The sequence below is a fragment of the Anas acuta genome, chromosome 7 (genome assembly GCF_963932015.1).
Source record: "Anas acuta chromosome 7, bAnaAcu1.1, whole genome shotgun sequence".
In the NCBI taxonomy this organism is placed as follows: Eukaryota; Metazoa; Chordata; class Aves; order Anseriformes; family Anatidae; genus Anas; species Anas acuta.
This window is the reverse complement of record NC_088985.1, coordinates 33,174,361-33,199,104: the sequence shown is the minus strand read 5'-3', so window position 1 is coordinate 33,199,104 and position 24,744 is coordinate 33,174,361. Positions and strand designations below refer to the sequence as shown.

The 24,744-nt window shown below is 38.2% G+C and overlaps 2 long non-coding RNA genes across 2 annotated transcripts in view; one reads left to right on the top strand and one right to left on the bottom strand.

The window, feature by feature from the left end:
* The window catches only part of LOC137859680 (uncharacterized), a 149,849-nt gene extending 140,613 nt beyond the window's left edge, over positions 1-9,236 (top strand). The window contains exon 5 of the long non-coding RNA XR_011098467.1: positions 4,678-9,236. This is a non-coding gene — a long non-coding RNA (uncharacterized lncRNA). The remainder of the gene's footprint in view (positions 1-4,677) is intronic.
* An 11,054-nt stretch (positions 9,237-20,290) lies between these two features.
* LOC137859678 (uncharacterized) overlaps positions 20,291-24,744 on the bottom strand; it is a 43,817-nt gene continuing 39,363 nt past the window's right edge. Inside the window, exon 9 of the long non-coding RNA XR_011098465.1 lies at positions 20,291-23,826. This is a non-coding gene — a long non-coding RNA (uncharacterized lncRNA). The remainder of the gene's footprint in view (positions 23,827-24,744) is intronic.

Here is a 24,744-nt window from a genome sequence, read left to right as displayed (position 1 = left end):
CACTAAAGAAAGCAAGTCATTTCTTCTGCCTTAGGATTTAGCAGCCTGTGCCTCACAAATAAAGAAAGCTGATCTTGGGCTGCTAGAAAGTTCCCATTTAAAAAAATAAAAAAAAAAATCACAGAAATATAGGACTGGATCAGGAATTTATTGATTTTATCACACTGTTCCTGCAGAAGCATAACAGCTGGTTCAGAGAAAAGTACAGGAAGCCTTACAGAAGGCAATTATGAAATAACTTGCTGACAGGAAAAATTCTTACTAGCCCCCATTAATTAGAGGTTATCTTATGTCCTGGAAGCATGAAGACTTACATCCTTTCCCAAAAGATTGTCATGCTATTTATCATTTCTGATCTTCACTGTTTTTTAAACTGCATCTTAAAACATATTTCTCAGCTCAGCTTTCAAGACTTAATGGCACAAAATGAACAGCGTTTATTTACATTGAAGATATAAACTCTTTAGCGTAAATCATACCAAATTCTTCATTATATCACAAATTATTGCTGGGAAAAACAAGATTGAGTCTTCTGGCACCAAAAAATAAGCAGAGCTTTGAGGATTTCCCTCATAAATTCAACAGAATATAATCACATTTTGTAACAATGAATTATAGCAAACAGGATGACTTTTTCTACTTAAAAAATGTGCTATTAATTATTAACTGGGCCAAACTTCTCTCCACTTACGTGGTCTTACGACAAACATATTTGGGAAATTTCCATCTCTGTATTCACGCCTGTCCCTCTCTGGCATAGAGCATTAGGGAACACACTCAGGCTTATGTCTGACAAGCAGAAATATAAACTAGACAATTGTAGCCCTCAAGCTGGAGATTGCAGACATGTAATGCTGGTGAGAAAATCCCAGCTGGGCTGCCTTACGATGTTTAAATATAACTGCATGTCACCCTGGGCAATTAGAACAGGCTTGCTGTTTCTCCCAGTCGTCACCAAGTCTCCTACTGCTTTTAAAACCGATCTCTAAAGTAGCACAGCAGCCTACAGGGCTGATCATGGTGTAGCCCAAGAAGTAGGGCACTAGTGTTACTATAGTTGTGTTCCTATGTCATTGATGACAACATCTGAGAAGCTGAGATCAGGTACCGGCTTTTGGCAAAGCGGGCAGTGGCTGGGCAGCACTCCCAGTTCAGTTTTGTACTTGGTTGGAAATCTGACTTCCAGGTGAAGGGGTAAGGAAAGGGTCCCAGAGGTTGACTATGCTTATCCTTAACTCTCTTCATCTCCCCCAGAGGTTGACTGTGCTCCTCCTAATTTCTCTTCATCTCCCCCTAAATTTAAATTTCCCTTTCTCCTAAAGGGGGAGATGAAGGGTGATTAGGAGCAGCACAGTCAGACTCATGGTGGATGATGTTTCCATTGGTTTTGTTCTCAGTTCTGGGGTGGTGATATTCAGCATTACCTTTGCTGCTGTAATTCATCCCTATGTACAACACCAGCATGCTGCCTGCTGTGTCAGCTGGGAAGGGAGAAGTCCCAGCCTGCCTCTGCAGGGAGCAAGCCCCTGGGGTCTGCCTGGAGCCTGCGTCGACCAAGATGCCACAAACCAGGTCTGCTTTTCCCTTAGGAGACCTCTTGTATCACACAGGCTCTGATCCAATCTCGTGTGCCTTGAAAGCTGTCAGACTGTCTGTGGCTCAAACCAAAGAGCCGTTTTACATTTCTTGTCATGTATATCAGAGATTGCCCTTTCAAAGCATACAAATATTGCCTTTGTTTCTGTGACAGACACTGTTCTGCCTGCACCTCTCAACACTTCTGGTGTGGTTTCTGCGAGTTTTTTTCCTGCTGGAACTTCCTGCCACATCTGTTACTAAACAGAAACCCAAAAGGAAATCAGCTTTCACCTGTCAACTGCCATGTGCCTATGACCTCCCCCTTTCCATCACTTTCCATTAATGTCTTTCATCATTTCAAGGTCTTTTACATACTTAGTTCTTTTTCTGTTTGCTCCTTTGGGAACTCCTATTTTCCTTTTTAGCTGCAGCCCCTTTGTTTGTCACATTTACTGCATCAGCCCTACACAGAATGCCGGCTCCTCTTTGTCCTTGGGAAATGCATCCTTTGGCCTCAGGAAGAGTCTCCCCAGCTGTGTTCCAGTGGTGGCCTTCCTATGAGGACAGGCGCCTTTGGCATCTACCACTGCTTACCAGCCCTTCTCTGCAGCACTTTGGTTTGTGCAACAGCTGTTTGGCTCACAGTGCTCAACAGTTTTCTCCACCCTACTGACCCAGTGCTGCAAAACAGCCCTGACTTGTAAAAAAACAGATGGATGGAGTAGGGATTTTTATTTTTTATTTTTTTGTGACTCCAAAGACCCAGAATTCAAGAAATTTTGGCAGATATTGTATACTCTTGCAGCAAGAAAAATCCCTAAATGCATAGGCAGAGTATTTCAGATGGAAGAAGCTTAACTAGAAATTGTGCATACTCATTGCACAACAGTTGTTCCACATTACGCAGCTCAGTTTTACATACTTCCCAAAACTTCCCAGTGTAAATAAACTCTAAGTCTATACTACTTACAAGCATGGAAACACATAGCACTTAAAAACAGCCAATGCAACTATCATAAATACACAAAGAATTAAGTAACTGCATGCCAGCAGAGGCTAACTACTAATGTGGAAGATCAATAGTACTTGAATCTATGAATCATTCAAATTTGATTCTTCCCAAACTTACCTCAGATTGCTATTATTATTACCAGAATTCTGAGAAGTTCTAATTTCATTTGGGTAACGTATTTTTACATACTAAAGGTACAGGAAGAAATCTTGGACCACAGAACTTGGTATGAGAGTCATTGACTTCAGTAGGACCAAACATTTACACAGAGATTTTTTTTCTCTTCTGGCTTCCTCTGTCTAGGGCTTAATAAAACATTGAGAATCTCAGAAAATACTAACTTTATTTGCAGCATCTCTGAAGGGTTGGTCTCATTGGAATTTGAAGGCTTGAGATTTCTGGGAGCAGAGTTTTCAGGGGGCTGCCACCAAACTGCTCACAGCAACATCAGAATACTTTTGCAAAGACTTTCTTTGGAGTTTTTTGAAAGCGCCTTCTACTAAATGCTCTGTTAGGTACTTTCCAGAGGACTCTTTATGTTCATGAGCTGACTTGGAAAACATTTCTTAGCTACAGTATTCGTTTCCAGCGAGGTTCTGCCTAGCTCATTTTGGTTTCCATGAAACACAAAAAGTTCATGTGACTGGCCCAGGGTGACTCAGATCCTCAGCTGGTGTTAGATGCCGGCAGCCTCCTGGCACTCAGACCTCCCATCTGACCACATAAGTGCATATCCTCATCAGTGTAAGGCTCTCTGAACTTTTCTCCTTTGTTCGATTTTCTGCATGCATGGGCCATGGTTGTTGTGTCTTACATGTTATGTTATGGTAATGCACATATCTGCGTGTTCCAGCTCTCCTTATTTCTTTGTTGTTTTCTCTCTGGGTTAAACCTGCTCCTCTTTAAATTCAACAAAATCTTTTTCTTTATGCAAAAAAAAACCACCAAGATTTCTCCCAATGCACATTCTTTGTTTTATTGATCAGTTAATTAAGATATATAATATTATTCTTTATATATTCATCCCCTTTATATATCCACTCCCATCCAAATTACATGCTTTAAAAGTGTCAATGAGGCACTGGTTTTGTGAGGACACAAAAAGGACTTTTGATTATTTTAGCCACCATTTCAACAGAGCACTTTCAACTGACCCTTGCCAACTTCCAGCCAGAAAGTTTACTTCTGCATAGTTAAATATATAAACACGCACCCACACACTTATCTCTGTGTTCATATACATACACACAAATAAACATTTCCAAACATTTCTGGGTGAGTCGCTGTTTCTGAGAAACAGGCATATGGACAACACGGAGCACCATATGCTCCCCAGAGAATGTGGGAGCCGGTAAGTGATTGCATTGACTCCCAAGCGCTCTGCAGAAACTGCCACAAGGACAACAACAATCTATAGTAGAGATAATTTACAGGGTAGAAATATGCTTATATCTGCCTGTGAAACATCAATTATAGCCAGCTTAGTTTATGACATACACAGCAGAAAGATATATTTCTGAGAATTAATTTTGGTTCAAGTAAATAAGAAATTCCTTTTTTTTGGTACCGCCACATGGGTGGCAGTTTTTATTTTGAAACATTGAGACCCACAAGAGGTGCCTCAAAGAATAATGATGAGGAAGCTAGAGTGTTAATAAGCTTCCATTTTTACATTTTATAAATGTAAAACTTCTGGGAGGCATGTTCTCTATCATTTTTCAACATGCTGTCAATTGCATATAAATAGATGAACCGAAATGCTCAGAATCTGGTTTCTACAGATACTGTACTCCCAAGACAGTGTGAGCTGCTAGATTCTGAGCATCATTAGAGTCTTGCATTTAGCAAAGCCAAACACTAAAGCTTGGACAAGCAGCTTCTCAGGTCCTTCCCAGTGTCTCAAAGAGAAACACCATTTGTAGAAGTTAACAGTGATTTTCTGATCTAACTTCTAACTTCTGCTTATGGGTACTAGTTCCTTCTGATTATCCTTCAATCATTGTATGCACCTAAATCTCCTTGATGTTAGGTGCTAAATAACTCAGATCACTTCTATCAATTCCTAATGTCATGGTTTTGTTTTCCAGATCTCTGCCTCTCTCTCCCTTCAAGTATACAGAAAGCTGACTTCTGTCTTGTCCTCACACAGCTTAAGCATGATGGCTGAGGAAGAACTACAACTCAGAGGAACCTCGAGCATGGCTGTTGGCCACACTACTAGCAGCTCAATATATGTTTTTTCTCATCTACCATGACAAGAAGAGTTCCTTTTCCCTAGGATAATATTCTTGCTCTCTATATATGTACAGATATATATTTAAATAACAATCTGACTTATCATTCCGACTAACTTTTGTAAGAGAGTGGCCATCACTATGCTTTCCTCTGAGCAGAGTAATGTATCAGCATGTGTTAGATGTAATCTGGGAATGTTTCCCTCCTTGAGGCCTCACGGGGTGAGGTGGGGAATGTCTACCTTCAGAGCCTCGGTGGAGTGGACGACATGCCTGGCTGCTTGGCTGGCCCAGGGCTGAGGCAATCCTGGGTTTGCAAAAGGGTCCAAAACCAGAGGAAACTTTTAAAGTCAAAAAGTGACAGCGTGTGTAGTTCAGAGGCCTCTGAGGTGAGGCAATAAATGATGAGTGGTTTCCATGATCTCACCTTTTGACTTAGCAGCCCTATTTAGTCTGTGACTGTTTACATGGAGCTAGCCCTTAGAAACTTGCTCAACACGAGGCAAGAAGTGTTTGCCCTGGATAAGAACAGGCCTCTCACATCTTCTTTTAATGATTTTGGGGCTCTCTCTGAACTTACAGTCCTCTGATTTTCCCACTAGACTGAATCTGCAAAAGGTAATTCCACTAGCCCTGAAGTCTATAAACGAAAGGGTATTTACCCTATTACAACTTATGTCACAGCTTTGAGAGATGCTACTTTACTGACTGTAGACACAGGTTTGCTCATTAGGAGGGATTTCCCTAAGCAGCAAACAAGAAGGATGAACATTTTTTGTATTTCTGCTAAAATTTCCAAGTAATCCTTCTGAAAGCAAATACTAAAAGTGTTGCTGGAACAAGTGTGGTGGAAACTCTGAATCTGGATTTTTCGCATGCATAGCAGCGACTTACTGTTTTAGATACCCCTAAATAACTAGTAAAATTTGGAGTTGTCTAATTTTTCTAGGTTTTGGGGCTTCTATCAGTGAAGTTTCCAAACTGCCTACAACCCTGCTCCCGTACATATGGAAACTGAGCTTTAACATCATGGAGAAGCCTGATACCTACCTCAGCCTGCAGTCATAGCAGGCTTCAGAGTATTCCCTGCCTGTCAGCCATGTGTAGATTTGCTCAGACTTCTCCACTCTTACAGAAACTACTTTCACTTGCAATCAAATATAAAACCACACCAGCTGAAAGAAGGATGTCACACTGTTATTTCAGATGAAAACGCTAGTACGTCCATCAGGAATGTAGTGCCTCAAATCCCTAAATAAAACAAAACCGAATAAATAATAGCAATAGCAAAGCCAGGACACCTAAATTCCAAAGCAGTGATTCAAAATGTGTATTTCAGCCATTTCCCATAGACCACTGATTAAAGTAATGTAAATTTACCTGCAATGTAAAACCCCAGGAACATTTTTTTCCTTTGGTTGAGGTGACTCAACACTGACCTCCCACAGACATGCTCTAGCCCTAACCACTGAAATGTATGGCTTTCTGAAGTGGGGAATTTCTCACGTTAAAAGTATTTTGCTTTGCATGGAACAACTAAATAGTCTTTGGGCAAGTGAGAGTATCTGAACAGGATTCTTTAGCACATGTTTAATGACATTAATCTTTTTCAGGGTCATGGTTGGCTGTCCCACATGGCACAAACTAGCAAGTAGGTTGCAGGTGCTGCCAGCAGAGGAAGGTGAAGAAAGGGACCTTTCTATTTCTTGAGCAAGAACTTGAACCACAAGCCCCATACTAGTTTTTATTTTTATTTTTTTAATTGGTTGATTAAGAAAGCCCACTTGGAAAAAGCTGGGAGTAAGCGAGCTGCACCAGCAAGCTCATGAGAAGAGAATTCGCTCTGGCTTCAGTTGTGTATGGGGACATCTGCTCCCCAGCCCTCTTACAGTACGGTGTGGCTCGCCAGCCTTCAATCCACATATCTGAGTGCTTCCTACCAATTGCCTGGATCATTTTGCCTCTTTGGTTCCAGCAGCTACCAGCAGTGTCTTATTTTCATTGCAACTTATGCCCTGACTCTGCCCTGCTACGTGCACTGTCTGTCACCTCTCTGGTCACTGCTGATGCGACCAGGTTTTTAAGTGAATGTTAAGGTACTGTTAAAAGTTGACCTAAAAAAATAGATGCTCAAGTCTTTCCAAGTACATCTGTGCTATGCCCACCACCCTGTCTGGCACTACTTTTCAGAGATTTTGTCTAAATCAACTCTTTGATTTCCTGTTTTTCTAAAGACTTAATTTTTCCTCCTTCTTAATATACTTTGTTTACAAAGCCCTATGACAATCCTAAAGTATGGTGGAGCTAATCCAAAAATTCTCTTTTTAACGTGACTATTCTGGCTTGAGCTCCCATGTACAGTTGCCCACACATTTGCTAATGTGAGCTGATGCTTTGCAAATATCTTTGAGGGGAAGGTCAGTTCTTTGTACCAAAAGTTCGCAAGTCAAGCTGCACTGAAAGGCCTCTTTAACCTCAACCTTAAGCATCCTAAGCATATCATTAGGAAGATTATCAAGGCCTCTGGGACACAACTGGATTTCCTTATGTACCGAAAGGCCTGGCAGATCAAAGGAAGCATTACTTCAAATAGCTTGTGGCTTATCTAGTGCTTGCCCTAGCACCACTGACCTCTCAATCATCATATTTTTTACCCAGTAAGAATTGCTTTTAAGGACAACAGTTTTTACTCCAAGAAGCTTGTTTTGACCTTTTGGCTTTCCCAATATTCCTTATTAAAATGTGCAATTAAAAGAATTCACACACTGAGTACCTGGTAAGTAAAAATGTGTTTAAATTAGGAAAACAATTGCGAGTCATAATAACTTATTGTTTTTGCTAACAAATTGACTGAGAATATGAGCAAAGTCTTGTTTGTTGTTTATAGATTTCTCTTGTACTTGGCAGAAAGTCTTCACACACACTGAGGTCAGTGATATTTGACCTTCTTTGGCATTATCCAACTGAGATGTGAATGACTAAAGAGGGCTAAAAGGTTAGTCCCTGTTCTGCAGTTGCATCCGTGTGTGGGTGTGCATGAACCTTTACACCCACACAGAGGCTGAGAGATGTCAGCTAAGTTTTTTTCCAGCTGCAAGGCCCACCCACATGGATTGATTGCGGGAATAGGTGCTAATAAACTGATTCATGAGTCTTCTTTTTATAAAACTATATTATTCATCAGCTTAGAGTATTAATCACTTTGTTCTATATTTAAATTTCCTTCAGGGGCTTGTTATTTATTCTGTAGGTGTGTTTTCACATGTTTTAATATGAAATTCACTTTAATTTAATCAGCCCTAAAATATTTTCAGGTTCATTACTTACACTTAAAGCTGACTGGAGATACATATGCAATAACCAAGGAACGTGTTTTTGTAAATAAGATTTTTGACCTTTACCTTTTAAAATTACAGAGCTGGCAACTCCTGCCTAAATGACTCATTTAAAGAACTAGAAATCAGGTACATAACTGTTACTCCAACATATCTATTTCAGTTGAGCATCAGCTGCCACTTCCATTGTAAGTCTCATTTTCATGCCTATATAATTTGATGTGTTCAATTATATGGAGCTTAAACTTTACTTAGTACTCTTGACTTAACAAATAAGCATGGCAATTCAAAGTTAAACCACTAAGTGCTCATGACTGGTTCAAAAAGTGTCATTTAACAATAAAAGGATAACACTTGTGCACTAAGGTTTTCATGGAGATGGTGAAAAGGAACATGATAAAATAATGTTTTAGGTAGGTTCAGTTTGAATTAAATGACTGTGACATTTTAACTGCATTTTAATCTAAGTATCTTGTTACTTTCATTCTCTCTCTTTTTTTTTTTTTTTTTAATTAATTTCCAGACACCACACCATTCCAACAGCTGGAATATGTATCATCTACCAGATATCATCAGTCTCTCATCCTTAGACAGATTTGGTATGCAAACAGTCTAATTAGCTGCAATTAAAATCAGTATCAAAGAAAACACACAGTTTTTCTATAGTAGTACAGAACCTTTTTAGTTAGACCCAGATATGTTTTTAAAAATATGAGCAATGTAATCTTAAATTCTGTCTCATTTAAGTCAACAGTAGCTGTCTTCTAGCACTGACTTTAGCAGACAGAAGTGTATCCTTTGTACTCCGCTGTCATGTGGCTGTTGAATTCATCAAAACTCCAGTGACATATAAGAACATAGAAAGAAAGTTATCAAAACCTATTGTTTTCAAGTAGATAAAGTCAAGCTATTAGTATCAACTAGTATTTGTGCATGAAAGGAAAAAATAGTTAGCACATGAGAACCCTATTTGTCCCAGTTGTTCTCAGAGGCACAAACCAGAATTCAGACTGATGTACCTGTGAGGTCTGTGTGTATAAAGGCAGATGAGATTATCAAAAAATCTGAAAGCAGAACTTGTTTATTTATTTATTTATTTATTTATTTATTTTTCTTTTTGTTGTCATGCATGTTCACAGGGGACTTTTCCATGAGTATTTCTTGAAGAGAAACATATTTAAATAGTTTAGTACAATATAAAATAAAATAAAATAAAATAAAATAAAATAAAATAAAATAAAATAAAATAAAATAAAATAAAATAAAATAAAATAAAAGGAAAAAATAGATATCAGTTTTGTCCAAGATTAAATAAATGCACAGTCAAAACCCAGGAAAACTTTGTCAGATAAGATTAATAAGTCTTATTTTATTTTTACTTTAGTCATTTTATCTATATCTTCAAACTATTGATGTTTTGGGCAGCACCTCTTGCCCTTGCAAGGCAGCCTGCTTTATGCCCTAACAAGCATCCTATACAGGCTCGGTGGTCATGAAGCCATCCATACCTGTATCCTCTGGGCTGGCTCCATGTCCTTTGAGACCTCCTCAACGTGCAGTTTGTGTGGAGCTACACCACCATGCCTGGGAGAGGACTGCAAAGAACACCCGCTTGGCACAGCAGGAACACTGTATCAATGATGTATTTGGGCTGGAGGGGGCAAATTCTTCCCCAGAAGGCTCCATAGATTGCTTCTCCTAATGCTAATCCTACACAGGCACTGAGGTTTTCTCTAAAGCCCGTGGGGCAGAGGGGGAAGGAGACGTGCTATGCTGGCACAGAGCTGATGAGCCTTCCTCCACAGTGGAGAGAAAAGAGCTGTGGAGTGGGCTCCAGTCATATATCATTAGCATTCATAAACCTCATTTCCTGCTGGGAACAGCCACTGAGCACTGAAAAAAATCAAAATTTCACAGCAGACTGCCATGCAAGTTGAAATAAATCCCTGCAGCCGTGCAGTGCACGCTCTGTCCTGCAGTGCAGTATGAAGCCCAGGAAGCCCTCTAAAGGAGGTACTGAATAGTCCGTATTAAATGGACATTTTCATACATATACATAATTTTTTTCACATACTATATAAATGTAAATGTATATATATGAGAAGTAGTGAAGTACCCTGGGAAATCTAATTCCTACAAATGATAGCTATTATTAGGAAGAAAGAGGAGACTATTCCATCTCTGCTCCATCTGTGTCGAAAAGCAGCTTTAAGGATCTAGCATCACTGAAAAAGCTGGCAGTGCATTTTTCTTATCTGCTGCCTTCAAACAGAAAATGAGTAAGGGTTCCCTGATACTAAGCAGCCGAATGTGTTTACCAACCTTGACCTTTAGCTACACAAAATTCTGCTTTTGATTCAGTTAAAAGATGACCCAAATGTCTTCCTCATCATTTACTTCATATCTTTCCCATGCACTTATTTTCTATAGTAAGTATCTAAAAATATCAGCCGTGGTCTTGCCACTGTATTTTTCACAGCATTTTGAGCAGATAAGCTATTTCCTTACTGATAGCTATACTTTGCTGAGTCAGGTCTTTGACTGCACTCAATTATAGTGAACAGAGCAACAATCCCTCCTAGTACTAAGCAACTGCCTCTTTAAAATAATGATGAAAGCTCAAAATTCTTAGGTTTTCACTTCTGAGTTTTCTGTCGTATTCACAACAAGATATCATTTTCACAAATAAATATTTTCTAAAAGAACTTTTTGCTCAGTGAGCTTTGCAAACACAGCTTGCTTGCTGAGAAGCATCACTTTTTGATTAATACAACAAAAACTACAAAAAAAAATAAAATTAAAGGGGAAGGTGGATGCATTGCAGAAGATGTAAGAGCCAGGAATACCTTCTGCCTGTACAGAAACTGGTAACACAGTAAGTTACTGTTAACTGTAGCTCTGCACAGAACAAAAACAAATAAAATATAAAATTAACTCATTTGGAAAGACTAGATATTGGTCAGTATTAATGGACACAAACTCTGATACCATTGCAGGGCACTGTTCTAAATCAGCATTAAATCATGTATTCAGAATTAAAGACCTTTCACTTAAGCAGCTGTCACTTTCGCTTAGGCAGCTGGTGTGATTTTCTTCAACTCCATCTATTTTTCACATATTTAAATCTAGTTATAATATTACAGAGCTGATCTCACCAAACACGGTGTGTCCAAATTCAGCTTTCTAGTGAAGGTCTGCTCTGAATCTCACCGAACAACACATCTTTGAACATAGCTGTGTCTGAAAGCTGAGGCCAAATATTGAACTTTTTTCCAGTCTGGTAGTAACAGCTATAAAATATTCAATGTACACTACTGTTTCTCAAAGACATGGTATCCTATTTTTTTTAAAGGTATTTTAAATAGAACTGATTTTTACTTCTACAAGGTAATTTTTAAATCTATTTCTTTGCTATGCAATGCATTTAAATGATATTAAGTGTGAATCTGAATGCTCGTTCCTTTGGCTTCCCAACCTGCAAATTCGAGCAGGGCATGCAGATGAATTGCCAATGTGAAAACAGAGGTGTGAGCTTGTGCTGTAAAAGTGGCAGGTGCATTGCAGGACTACAAAGGGGACCTGCTCTGTTTGGGAAGTCTGCCATAAACACAACGGCCTGAGCAGCCAGGGTTACAATGAGCTCATATTTACTTTAATATTGTTTGCCTCTCTGCTCAAATGACTCCCTGGATTGTTTTGACCTCAAGAGTTCATTCCAAAAAGGTGCTTAGCTGTAAACACCACCTGCATGGCAGAGCATGTCGTGAGCCACCTCTGCCACTGTATTGCTTTCTTATCATTCATAATGTGAAAATTTGATTGCCCATGCAGCCAGCCTGCAGGCTGCCAGGCCTTGCAGATGGCAGACACATGTGTGCACAGCGTTTGCATTTTATAGCTCTAATAAGAACAGTCAATAAAATGAGGGCTTTTCCACCTCTGTCACTATCTTGGTACAAATCATCTCTTTTTATTAGTTGTTTTATCTCTATCGCTGTAATTTCCAGATGATTTTGTCTTTAAATATTTGTACTTGATTTTGGCATTAGTAAGCAGTTGGCCCACCCATTGTATTTTCCCGGAGCCAACATTTTCTTGGTATTATCTAGAATTTCAATTCATTAGCATCCCTCCCTAGTGAAGGATTAACTTTCATCTTATCTGTGATTGTATTTGAAGTGAAAGTAACTTCTCCGACATAGTTCTTCCTCAGGCTTGTGGCTTGTGTGGGTAGATGCTAAAGTCTGAGGTTAAAATCTCTCCTTCTACTCTTGCCTGGAGTGCCCTAGAGGTAGATAGCTGCCTCACCCTTGTCAAGGCATTGTGCAGAGACTCATGTGCAACTCCAAAGGTGATGTTGTCACTGTCACTGATTGCAGTGAGAGCAAACCTGCATTTCATACCATGCAACAGTTTTGGTTTTGGTAACACTATCCAGTATTCCTACAGTGATCATTTGTATTAATATATCATCTGAATCTTCAAGAATCCCTAATGACTTACTCAAGAATGCTTAGAACATGATCCATAACTGGATTATGAAAATCAGCTTTTCCCATGGTCCTATTTCAGAGTAGGCAAATGGTTGAACCTCTCTCTTCAGGGATCAAAGAAGCAGAGACTGCAAAATATGCAAAGCTCAGTCCTATTTTCATTTAAGCAGATTGACTCATAAAAATATTTGCTGTTTGTTTTGGTTCTTCAAAAGCAGTTCCAGTGAAATTGCAACTTTGCACATTAAAACAAGATCTTAGCCTATTTGTTTATTTGTTCAAATACCCATTTGAAAATTTGAGAGTGATATGGCAAATAAACAAGTTTATATATATCTATCTCTCTATATAAATATATATATATACTTGGCCGTATGCAATTCTATAGATACAGGGAATCTAACTGCCAAATACATATATTTATATATATATATAGCTATATATTTTATGTGGGAGCTGAGAATGATTACTGTGTGATTGTCACTTTGTCATGCTTCAGATCTTTTCCAGTTACTGTAAAGAACAAATGTCTCAGGTGACCAGAATAGTACATCACCTCACAATTTTCCCATGCGAAAATATGTCTATGTTTGTAAACAGCTTTGCATATATATATATATAAACTTGTTTATTTGCATATGTTTATAAAAATAAGCATGTTTATGTTTATATAAATATGCATGTTTATGCATATATATATATATATATAAATATATATATAAAACTTTCTGTGCAGGAGAGTCATACTAGTCATGAAGGCTTGAACTGATAGCAGTTTCCACAGCTTTTCATCACATAAAATTTTAAGGACAGGGGTTACACTGACAGTCTGACTATCCAAGAGCACTCCCTCTGATGATGTCCATAGGCAAAGAGCAACAAGAGAACAAGCACAGATGATTTCCTCACTCAAACTCTCCCTGCTCTCAGCTTCAGATGTGGTTTCAATGATTTAATAACCCTCAGTGGATTTCTATCCCATGAACTTGTCCAATTTCCTCTTAAACCAGTGTAAACCTTTAGCATCTACAATATCATCATTCACAATTTTATAGACCTTGTCATTACCCTTGTCGGCTGCCTCTTTTCTAGAAGAGTCCTAGCTGATCTGATGGCTTCCCATGTGGGAGCTGAGAATGATTACTGTGTGATTGCCACTTTGTCATGCTTCAGATCTTTTCCAGTTACTGTAAAGAACAAATGTCTCAGGTGCCCAGAATAGTACATCACCTCACAATTTTCCCATGCGAATAATTCTACACTGGGAAATGGGAGATATATGACTGCATGGGTACGATCAACACATAAAAAGCCTGAGGCAACTTTTTATCAAGCTTTGTTACACCTTCATGATATAATGATTAGATTATGGGAACTGGACTTTAAATTGCCATTTCAATTACTTCCATCATAGGAATGGTACATTTTGTTATGTACAATGTTTACAGAATTGACAAAACATAAGTTCTAGAAAATTATTTTTTACAGTGCAAATGTTCCAAGGGCTTTCTGGTTAGTGGCATCACTCTCAGAGAATAATATCTACCTTTTTGTTATATTTCGGATAAGAGATTCTAAAGGAGTATTAATAGAGTAACTGCATTCAGGAACATATGGATTAAAAGATTTATGCATGCTGGAGTAGATAATCCCTTTGGCTGTATGCAATTCTGTAGAGATACAGGGAATCTAACTGCCAAAGTCCCCATTTGTACTTCACAGGACCATTGTTTACATGCCTGAATGATCTTTAGATCTTACTAAGGACTGTATCATAATCATCTCCCCAGGTTTAAAGCTGTTCTGAAAATTTATTTTATTTTAGCATCATGGTACTTAAATAAATGACTGTCCTTACAGCAGTGTGTATGGTCTTATAAATTCACTATGAACTTGCTATTCTGTTCCTTCTCCTTTGAAAATAATAAAAACATTTTTATTAGAACAGGGCTATGAAGGAACCAAAAGCTGTAGAAATGATGACACCACAAATAATAGCTCCTATCCATTTTTTTTTTTTTTTTTTTTTGCTATAAGGGAGTCTACACGAACTGGTGCAGAAGTGATGGTTTTGCCTATCTTCTGACCTAGTCAGCTTTAAACTACATCTCTGGAAACAATACAGATGCCTTAAGCAAGGAGTTATAATGCCTCTAAAGTGGCTACCCAGTTTCTGGACCAAAGCTGGTTTATGTTTGAGACCAACCTGGTCTCAAAACAGTGGTCTGTCCTTGTTTAGACATGCCTATGTGTTTTCAACAGAACCCAAAGGGTATGACTAGGTCAGAAACAGACCTCCAGCTCTTCATACCCAGAAGTCTTTAAGGTAAATAAAATCAAATTAGAGTTTTGTGGTCAAGTCCATTTACACTAAAAAAAGTAGAAAATTGCTAAGTTGAGGTGGCTGACCACAGATAATTCTTTGACTCTTATTGCATTTCTTTCTCACTTTTTGTGACATTTTTGTTTTCAGAATAAACACAGTCAAGAAAATAAAGTTAGGAGGAAGAAAATAAGTCTATGTTTGTAAACAGCTTTGCATTGGCATGCAACATGATAGTTCTACCATTCCCCAGAATAGCACTAAATTTGCTACTGACAATACAATCACTCATTTTTATGGGAGAAAAACAGGAGCCTTTCCCTAGGTTAAATTCACATTCTCTTAATCTCATTCACTGGTTGGTACCAGACTTCACAAATTGGACATTTTTCTTTTCAAGCCATGCATGGATGTACGTTCTGATTCTACCGTTAAATTTAATGGAAAAAAATTGACCCAACCATGTCAGCACATTTTTATGAGTAAAGCCCCAGAGTCTCTTATTCAAACTCTTGGTAGCTCGTGAGTTTATATGCAGCTTTGGTATGGGCTTTTAAATAAGTGAATGTATTTTAAAACAGTATTTGTCAGAATACTATATTATTACATTTTTCCAATTCTGTTGATTTATATGTAATCTTCTAATTTCCTCCCTCTGGCCTGTAAAAATGATTCTTACTGCTATGCTACTCATATAGCAAAAACTGGCCAGCTTTATTTCAAATAAGCTATTTGACTGATTCTATCCTGAGAGTGTCTACATGCCAAAAATTCATTAGATAATTATTTGTGTCTCCTAAATCTTCTTTCACTCATTTTTCAACTCTGCTAAAACCATTTCTTGACCTAGAGATATGTTCCCTAATTTAACACTGTTTCCTTGTATACTATAATTGCCCTTGACCTCATGTACGTTTTCTCTTCAGCTGTACATGTATGACATGCAGACAGCTTATACACAGTATGGTGAGAAGTATCTTTATGGCTTGCCTTTCTACCAAATAAGTAGATTACATAAGTAATGCCCTAATTAAGTTTCATAGTATAAATATGCGCTCAGCCCTTACCTAGTGCTTTGAGAATTTGCAGGTGACAAATACACACAGTTTTTAAATTTCCTCCAGCACTAAGAACCAGGCAGTCGACCCTCATTCAGTTTTCCTGCTTCTCAAGTTGTAAGCAATAGCAGCCAAGGGTGAAACCCATGTTAATATTGTGCACACAGAGTAAAATTAGAGTGGCTATAGCAGATTTACTATTGAAAACACTAAAATATAGTTGTGGGATCCTTTCAGGGTCCTTTGTTGGAAAATTCAAATGAAGGTTTTCATCCCCTAGGAAATATCATAACACTCTAAATCTATTGCATAGATTGAGCCTATGAAAACAAACTGTTGCAATTAATTTAATTATTAATACTTATTTTAATAGCTTAAATGAACTTACATACTATATATGTTATTATTTTTTAATATAGAAGTGCCTTTTCAGGTTGAAACAAAAACTTTGCAGATTTTTTTTTTCTCATGTTTTTCAAACTTACTTTTTTTCAAAATTTAGCCCTAAAAGTTGCAAATGCTTTGGGGATAAGTTTGTTTATTTAAATGTTTTTATTTTTTTTAAATTAAAATTATTTAGTTTCATTATATTTTCTAGTTTATTTATCTCAAACCTCAAAATTTTTACCAAAGAAGTCCCCTTCCAAAACAAACAAACAAAACAAACAAAAAGACTACATAAAAGCAAGTGAATGTTAGTTAGGTAAAAACCTCCACTAAACATGTTAAAACATCAAGAATCATTAAAAAAAAAAAAAAAAACAACAAACAACTGCCTTTTTCATTCAGTGCTGTTCATTACAATATCATTGCCATACATTTCCAGTTTCCTTACTGAGCTGAATATTTTCCAACTGTTTACTTTCCAGGAGCAGATATCTTGAGTTCCCAGAGAGCATGTGGGCCCCATAATTAATAAATACTTACTGTTCTTAGGTCACTATGGCCCCTGCCCCATTGTGCTTGAAGGCAGTAATAGAACAGCATTAAACAGGGACTCTCCAATGATACATATTTGTGGCTTCCTATGATCCTAAGCAAGTGACCCCACAGATTTAGCTGAGGGACATCTTTTAAGGAGCAGAAGACTCCCTGTTCACTGTTCACTCAGCTATGGGCAATGACTACAGCATTTCATTTAGTTTCTTGCTGGGCTTGTGGAGGACACAGCTTTCTTCACACAAACATAGGAGGCTCTGACTTGCAGCCTGGTCCTGCAGGATGACCTCTCCCTAATTGGGTGTGTTGCTGGCTTTCCTTGGCGGATGACTCTGGTTATCATTTTGCAGCCTGCCTAAAAAGGGGACTAGAACCTCCTAATGAACACTTTGACTAGGCTTCCTGTCTCCTCTGTCACTGAATGACTAATTACTAATTTCCAGCTATGAATAATTTACATTACATCCTACTTTTTAACCCTAAGGATATTTCCTTTATGTGTTTTAGATCTCTACAGATATCTTCATTCTCTTGCAAAGGATTCACTGAGCACCTGCATGAAATAAACAGCAATTTTCCAAATAACTCTTTTAAAATATTTGACATCAGTCATAGTAATTAAGATTTTTTTTTTTTTCTCTCTGAGTGCTCTGCTAAAGCTAATGTGTAAGATTCCTTTTTTCTTATATAGGATTCTTTCAAAATATCTGCATTCCAGTTATTAAAATAGTTGTACTTTCCGATGTTTTAGTTCTTCAGTAACCCTTCAGTCTTCCTCCATAACATTTCTGCAGAGCCTGGATTGTTGCAAAGGATGTTCTGGCAGATACCAGCAGCCCTGTTTATTTCATTATGCTTTTTATCACAATCATTTCTAGTGATCTGGGTTGACTATAAAGGCCCAAGGGGATGTTTTTCCGAACATGCAATTATTCTTAGTGTGCCACTTCAATTGCCAGGACTAACCCCTGGCTGGTCTCTTGATTATTTAGAATTAGAGCCTGTGGCTCAGTGTTGTTGATCGCTTTTGCCTGCCTGACCTAAATTCCATTGTACACCTGCCATTATGCATTTGCTTAAACCTGGAACACATTCTGGTACTTGATGTACTGCCAGTCTTGGTTTTAATTTAGGGATCTGACTGGGTGAGGCAAATCGTCTCTGCATCGACTTGTGGGCCCACTGCAACAGCAAGGAGCACGTGCCTGTGAGTCACAGAGCTAAGCGGGGAGGAGACACGTGGGGAGGGTGCAGCCTTTGCACAGTGCCACTCACCGTTCACCTGTGCGGCAGCACACAGTTGGTTCAAATACTGCTGCTCAAGATGCTACGCCTTCCTCCAGGCTGGCACTCCATGTGCAGGAAAGTCTGAAGACATAAAATGAGCGTAACACTCAGAGAGAAGCTATGGATTGCCAAAAAAAAAATGCCATAGAACAAATACCTCCTATAGCAGTCATAAGTAAGAGTCCAGCGTAATTCAAAGTAAAAAAAAATAAATTCTCAGAGAAATATGCTCACTGGTTCTACAAAGGTCTGCTTAGCTAGAAGGGATTGGTAGCTTCGTTAAGATTTTTTTCTAACACATGATATAATCAAAGTTTTTCTCTTACAAATAATAGCATAAATGTTGTGCAGCCAAAACCTTAGAAAAAACTGTGTGTCAGAGGCAGGAGGTAGGTAAGGTATTTCCAACAGCTGGCCACAACTCTGGGCTATGAAGTGGGGAGACATAGTTCTTGCCACCTACAGGTGAAGCTGTAAAGTTGTATTTATTTATTTATTTATTTATTTTACACCAGCAACTCAACTTGATGTGACTTTAGGCTAGTTGCTCAGCAATCTGACATACACTAAAATTAGTGAACACTAAAACATTTTTTTGTGAAGAACTTGGTCAAAGCGATAACTGCAGTTAGACTGGAAAAGTCCACAGTGGACGCCAGTCCTCTCCAGAACAACGTTTGACACTGCTGTGCTCTAAAACAGGATCTTTCAGGATTGCAGCAATATCACAGCCGATCATGCATCGCTGCTTCCAAGCAGGGCAGAGCTCTGCTCTTCATTCTCACAGACAATGAGAGGGCCAAAATGACCAGTCAGTTGTCAAAGTATAACATTGATCCTGGACACCTGGAGGCCCATGTAAGAGTTGGGGCATCCAGTTCTTGGAATTAGGCACCTAAATTCTTCTGCAATCCCATTTAAGTGTCTAAAACCTTGGTCAAAATATACTGAAACAATTTTGTGTGAGGAATTGAGAAATGAAAGATTTCTTTTTTGGTAAGAAATATCCAGATTATCTCCACTAAGAAATTTTATTTTAATAAAATCTACTGAAGTGTACAAACAGAAATTGATTAAAATCAGGACAGTAAGAGGAGTTTCCAGGTAGTCAGAAACTTTCCTGGCTGACAAGATGGAATACATACTAATTAACTATTGCAACATATAATTTCAAATACTTATACCAGTAAGAACTATTGTCAGGAAAAAAAAAGTTGTTAGGACAGATAGTAAAATGAATTACTTGTGTCAATGTGTCATCAGTAGTTTTTCAGTTAACAATAAATCTAAAACATTTCCTTGTTTCATGAAGGCACACTGAAAGGTATATATCAGTATAGTTAGCACTGGAGATGGGAATTAAATCTTCAGTGTCTACATTTGAAACTTTCATTGTTGTCAAGAAATAAAGAGATGAGGAAATAAATTATTTCCAATTGTTTGCTTATTAAGGCAGGTACTTGGGCTTTCTATTTATGTATATAGTGCCAAGCTCAATTTGGGTGTGACTGTCCTTTTTAATCTACCATTAATAATAATGTAAATAAGTTGTTGGTTAAGTTCTTAAGCAATTCTACCCTAAATTCTAGTTTTGGTTTCTTTACTTCAAAGGCAATACATTGATAAGGCATTTCAAATGGTCTTCTCATTTAGCTGATTAACATCTGACCCATTAGCATGTGAAGTATTAGAAGTACATGTATTCAGTGTAGGATTTCCATGAAGATGCAGTCACTGGAGTAATCTACATCTGCAGGATGTTAGATTACAACTGTAACCTTGTTAGATTACAGCTGTAATAATATGGGTTCAAGTCAAACTACCATCTTTGTATTCAGCTATTGGGCAATTTCTTCTGGAACTGTTCTAGTTTCTAGAAATAACTATTTATGCTACAAAATTTGTGTCCCTGACCCTCCTTCTAACCAGGAGTGGGATTGGTTATTCTGGTCTCTTTCAACACTAGCAAATTCTCCACCCTGAACTGAATGCTTTTTTTCTCAGCAGAGGCTCTCAATATCTTATTTTTTTTTATCCTAAAACTTTTTGACTTAAACCTAGCAATGAGAAAGTTCCAGAACAGCTTTGAATTCCTGAAAGAATCACCAACTAAATCTATGTAACCTTTGTAAACTGCTGTTATTTCATTAATTGTTGTATAATTTAACAATAAACACCTTAATTTACTTCTTGCCATCTATATGGTTCTTCCAGATGAGAACACATCTCCCAAAGCAACACTCCACATTGCTGCTTATGGTATTTAGAAGAGACTCTTGCTGTGATAAATGTGTGCAATCCCACAGCTTGTGACCACAGCAGGACTCGTGACCAGTGTCATGTTTTATGAGCAGAGCTGTAGCACAAGCTGTCTTTCAGACCATTACAATTATTCATAAAGTACTTATGCCAGGATGTCATGATGTCAAATGCACAAATTGGGAGTTTTCAAAAGAGGTGAAAGGATTAGAGATAGCTCTTGGGAAACTGGTGCCTATGACACTGTAGTTTCCTTTTGAAATCCTAGCAATACACATTTCTGCTAACTCTAACACAGAGGAGTAGGGTTTCTACATTGCTTGTGTCTTTCCAATCAAGCACCCAACCCCTCTGGGACCTTTTAGCCTTGTAGCCTGGAAGGCAACTAAAAAATTTACTGTATGCATGCCAAGTGGGAAAACAGGACAAGCAGTCTTCCAAAAGGACAGAAAACAAAGATGGGACAGGAAAAAATAAACTGGGAGAGTGATAACCCTGTTTCATTCTGAAGAGGGGCTTAAATAAAATAAATGGTGGTAAAATTCCTTTCCAAGTGGAACATGAGAGAGAGAGTCTGAGAAAAAAATACATTAAATGTCTGGAGTTAGCGCTTTCAGTTGTGCTAGAACCACTGAAGTTTCTAAGACATCTTGCAGTAGATTATACAAATGCCTAGGAAAGAGTAAAGGTGTCTTAGAGAAGGCAGCACCCAACATGTTTATGTAGCCTGGATGGGGAGGGATGTTTATTCAAGCTACTAGCCAAAATTATATATTTTTTCTTGCTCGTTAGATGTTACCCAGGTGAATTCACCGAATCAAGGGAAGCAAGCAACAAGCAAGTTTGTGGTTATTTTGGAAAACAATGTCTGTATATTACTCAAAGTACACGAGTTAAAAATCCAAAAATGTGCAGCTGAAAAATCTATGATCTTGTGTGCTTGAAAAGTAGCTGCTAGATTGTGTGGTGATTCTCAGAGATGTGCTTTCTAGCAAGGGAGTTTACCAGCTCCAAACATCAGAGCTGTATCTCCTTGCTAGACTGAGTTGCATTTAACTATTGAAGTGTAACTCGTGTAAGGGGCCCATATAATCTGCCTCAAAGAATTATTACTGTAGTTAAAGCAAATTGGTTTTCATGCATTGCTCTGGGCTTTTAGTTTTGTAATAAATCCAGCATTTCTTTGTCTAATTTTATTTTATTTTAGTGTATAAGATCCATTCACTGGCTTTTGCTCCCCAGATATTTGAATAATAATTTCAAAGCAAGAGTTTTTGTCTGTATAAGTACACTTGTATACATTTACATACCTGAAAACACACACAAAGACAGGGAGAGAGGATAGAAAATGAGGGAAGCAGACTAAAGGTGAAACAAACAAACAGTATAGACAAGCTCTCCCTATTTAAGTCACTGCTGCTCTCTGAGTTTCTTTCATGAGGGTTCCAAGAGAGCCTGAAATCATGTTTCTCGAGTTTGGGAAGATCCAACTATGTAGCAGATAGCCTTTTTCAACACTGTGGTTCAGTCCCCCACAGCCTGTTTTCCACTGTCTCCTTCACTTGGCCACAGCTGGTGTCAAGGGTAGGGATAGGGTCTGACAGAGAATAGGTCAGCTGAATTCATATCAAAAGTCTTTTTTAAGTAATTATGGAAATTCCCCTGGATATTGTTACAATATAAAGGGAAAAACAAGTCTTTAACAAGCATATTTCTGACACTTGCCAAGCCAATCAAGGGAACAGGGATACCTTCTGCTGCACTTTTCCTAGAAATTCTCTCCCAGGCTGGTCCTAAAGCATTCATCCAAATCCCAGCGACTGAAACGTTACCAGCCCCATCCAGACCTGTGGGAAAGTAAAGGCAATGCAAGAGAAAGGGTTTTGGTTGCTTCTACACTGATGGAGGCTATGGATACCACATGAAACTAAATAGAAATTCAGCAGATATCAACAAGGTGAAGAAGAAAGGATTTTGATGCAGGCTGTGTTTACACTTTTAGCTGAAGTGTGGGGAGTATGTTGCTTCACGCAACTGTTTGTTGTTATCATGTGGAGGCTGAAGTCTTCGTCATGTCTTAGGCAAATGAGATCTTGCTGTACTCATCTCAAGACAGAAGTTACTTCCCCTGGAAAAGCCCAAACACTTCAGCTGTCATTCTTGTGCTCCAACCACTTGACTTCCCTGCTCAAGCAAATTATGTTTGATATTGTAACTTAGTAAAAACATAAATTATAACAAAACCATCAACAAATTTACTAGAGTGGACTTTACATGCTCATAGGCAGAGATCTTGAGAGCCCTTTGCCCCACAGCCTCATTGAAGTACTTTGCATCTGAACAAATTTAGAACCAGATCCATGAAAGGATTTTGTTTTTCATGATTCAAGCATATTTTTAAGGAACACTTAGCACCTACTATCTTTGTGCTTTGTGTAAATGTATCAACTGTTGCCAACGTTGCTTAATCTGTATTACCTGGTATTTGCCATCTGTTCCTTGAATGGAACCTTTGTTTAACATTAATTTATTGAAGAAAAATGGCCCTGTAATTATGTTTTCTAGTAAACTGTTGTGTCAGCTCTATATTTAGTGTCGTTTACAGCAGGTGGGAAATGGCCAGGGATTTTGTGATAGTGTCTGAGCATTCAAAGTGGGTCATGGAACAAGCTCTCTGAAAGGTCACTCCCTGAACTTTTCAGTACTAGCTGGTGGCACTGCTGGGGTACACTGGTCCTATATCCAACACAAGGCAAAATTCTGTAGAATAAGGCATGTCGGAATTCCTGAATGATGACACATAAATAGTGAATTGCTAATTGCTCGGTAAACCAGGATACATTTATAATGAACAAAATCCTGGATGATTTTGCTTGATCAACTTTGAAGTTATATGTGAGTGAGTTTAGACATGTTCACTACCCTCATGATTACAGAGAAACTGTATCTCTGCTCCTCAAGCTAGATCAGATGGTGAGCTGAGAATGCTTTAACCTGTGGCTGACTCTACCATGCAGTTTCAAATACTTTAAAGAGATGCTCATCCTTATTTACTTGGTAGAAAGTAATATTATGGAAATCAGGAGGCTATATTATACCTCCCCATGACTGGTTGGAACAGAGTATCACAAAACAGGATGCTGTGTGCAGTCTACCATGGTAGGCTCTTGTGCTTTCATCTTCCTCAACATTTGTCGTCTCCAGCACTCTCTGTCTTCCATTTCTCTAGTGCATTCTTGCAGCCACACTCATCCAAAGTACCCTTTCCTTAGAGACATGATGCTCATGAATTGCAGGATGTTGTAGGACTTCAGGACTGGGGGCAGAAAAATTAAAAAAAAAAAAAAGAAAAAAAGAATAACCAAAGCCAAGATGCAATTATTACATCAAAGCACCTTCTTCGGTATTTCCATTTATTGGATTATCCTGTTTAACTGCTTCAGTTAAGCCTTTCAAAGGCACCCAGCTGTGGGAAGGTTCTGCAACCAATTGCGTTCTGCTTATAGCAATACAAGGGACATATAGATATAGCAAAGCAGTAGCATAGGCACCTTATTTCTACCCGAATTCCTCTTTTAGTTTTGTGTTTCTATCCTTACAGAAACCTTTCTCTTCATCATCTTTCCAGAGTACAGTATTCTTCTATTTTACCACCCAAGAGTTTTTTTTAAATGACCACTGAGAGATAAGCATCCTCTTTTTTAACAATAAAAACAAAAAATATCTAGTTTCCTTTGTTAGCTGAACACCTTTAATTAAGGGGTCAGTGTGGTATAAAATGGAACAAAAGTCCTAATTACAGTACCGTAATGAGGTGGTTGGACACTGGAACAGGCTCCCAAGGGAAGTGGTCACAGCACCAAGCCTGCCAGAGTTCAAGAATTGTTTGGACACATGGTCTGAATTTATTTATTATTTTCTGGGGGGTCCCCTTTGGGGACCTAGGAGTTGGACTTGATGATCCTTGTGGGTTCCTTCCAACTTGGATATTCTATGATTCTATGATAATTACATAGGTTCTAGATACAAGAGTAGGCCACTGTTTAAGAATAAACTTCTTTCTAGACTGAATAAAAACCTTTCTGTTCTGCTGCTACTTCTGCCTTGATTCCAGACTGAATCCAGACTCTGATATCTAGAAAAAATGTTTTCTTTAAAGTCTGCTCCCTGGCTGATAGTATTTTCAGGAATATACATGTATAAGGTCCATCCATGCTATGCAGTTG